Source organism: Aplysia californica, unplaced genomic scaffold, assembly GCF_000002075.1.
Source record: "Aplysia californica isolate F4 #8 unplaced genomic scaffold, AplCal3.0 scaffold00016, whole genome shotgun sequence".
NCBI classification, from domain to species: domain Eukaryota; kingdom Metazoa; phylum Mollusca; class Gastropoda; order Aplysiida; family Aplysiidae; genus Aplysia; species Aplysia californica.
Window position 1 is genome coordinate 1,495,065 of NW_004797286.1, and position 2,185 is coordinate 1,497,249.

The 2,185-nt window shown below is 34.9% G+C and overlaps 1 protein-coding gene across 1 annotated transcript in view; it reads right to left on the minus strand.

Annotated features, from left to right (window-relative positions):
- The window catches only part of LOC101864665 (chitin synthase chs-2), a gene marked incomplete in the record, with an annotated part of 76,643 nt that overhangs the window by 69,887 nt on the left and 4,571 nt on the right, over positions 1-2,185 (minus strand).

Sequence of the window (2,185 nt, forward strand, 5' to 3'; positions counted from 1 at the left end):
CCATGAAAACTAAGGGCCCCATAAGCCTAAACTCTAATTCATATACAAGTGGCTGGTTTTGATTTTACACTGCAAGCTATAATTGATTGTACTTATACAATCTGAAAGAAATATGATATTAATTTTTTTTTAAATAGTAGATGGTTTTACGGCGCTCGCAACTGCATAAGGTCATATGAGCCCCAAGTATGATATTCACAATATACAATCTAAAGTAGTGAGGTAAAAAAAGAAACAATACTTGAAATAAATACATGTCGTTTGCCTAGATGCAATAACGGGTTGTTGTTTTAAAAAAGGGAACCCATAAAGGGCAATAACTAGATTATCTTTCTCCTAATTTCACCAAACTTCGAAGAAATAAAAGTCAGCCCTGAGTACGTTAAGCTTGTGAATATGAAAGAAATCAACGAAAAAGTTCGAAAAATATCTAATTAAAAAAAACAACAACAACATCAACATGGAATTAAACGCAAAACTATACAACTTCTTAAAAATGAACCATACTATTCCATTTCAAATAGTCACTATTTATGAATTCAAATACAAATTTATACAAATTTATATTGCCAAATAACCCCAGGGAGGTTATGTTTATGTACATCTCCATTTCTCTCCCTTCAAACTCTAATATGCTACTGGAAATTTTGAATAACCCCGTGGCATGTTTCTGGATCGTTTCTTTGGACGACATGTTCAACATTGTTTTGGGGTTGTTCCCGCAGACTGTCTCCCAAAAAGGGGGCAAATAAGGTAATAATTGAATGGGCCCAAGTTAAGAGAAATGTGGTGACCATTAATTGGTAAACTTTCGGGTTATAAGGAGTTCTTTCTTACAAGCACACAATGGCCACTCTTGACATGTGGGGTGTAGGCCCATCCCACTGGAACCAGGCCTCAACAGCATAATACCTTCTCCCCAAACTTCTACAAAACTTTGTAAGCACTATGAGAAATCCATCAGTTAAGATTTTTTGGTTTTACTGCCCATAATGTCCTGAAAACAGGCCATGCCGATTACACTATTGTTGCTGAGCATTGCTAAGAAGTAAAATTTTGGTTAAAATGTTTAAACTTTGATATTTCTCGAACACGTTGGTTGATTTTCTTTTTTATTAGCAAATCTGGTGTCCTCGGGGTTGAACTATATTTCTTCGAAGTTGTGTTGAAATTAGTGAGAAGATGGCTGAGTAATTACCCTTTAAGTAGGTCCTTGTTTTTTTGGTTTTTTTAGTCACCCTGTATTTTCATTTTAGTATGTAAAAGAACTGAAAAGGCAAACAACAAACATTTAAGTAAACCTTTAAAAGTAGACTATTTTAGAGTTCAATTGTTGGCTTTTTACCGTGGAGTTACTCTGCCACAAAAGTAAAACTATGGTTTATTAATATTTTGATCAGTCGAATCCGTTATCGTAGATAAAAACAATATTAGACGGTGTATCGCGTAAGTAATACGGCTTTTGAAGGTATAGCAACTTGTCAGTAAATCAAAAATTTGCACACAAAAATACTAACGGCAAACGCTTTTTAAACACCTCATTTAGGGAAGAATTACAACGAGTAACTTCACTAACTTAATTAATTTTCTTCTTCTTCTTTTTTTAACAATACATTTTCATACTTGTATCTCCTGCATTTGGTCTGAATTTTCGCACAGGGTCTTTAAAAATGGAACAAAATGCGCACCTTCAACCTTTCAAAGTACGGTTTCTCATTAAATGTTTTGAGAGATGTTTTTTTTTAGGGGGGGGGGGGGTATATTATTATGGCAAATAAAAAAACGAAAAACTTTGGGGGAATGGCACAGGAAACTTTTAAAAAGAAAAAAAGAACCCAGCAAAAAACATGTATCTCGCAGACGCTCCTCTCATTCTCTCAATTCTAAATTTAGAAATGCCGCTCAGAATAGCATGTTATATAAACACGGTGACGCGGAGTTTGAGGCGTGGTACGGCGAGAGAGCCGCTTGTATTTCATCTGACCGAATTGTTCGGGACGTCAACTGTATCGCAGATGTTTATTATTAAGGATCTTTTGATAATTTTGAGGCAGTGATATGTTACAAATAGATAACGTTCCATATCAATGGGTTTCTTCCTTTTTTTTCCTTTGCGTTTAAATTATCTATGAGTTTTCTTCTATCATTTTTTTCGTCGCATGTCTATGGGAGTGAGTGAGTGAGG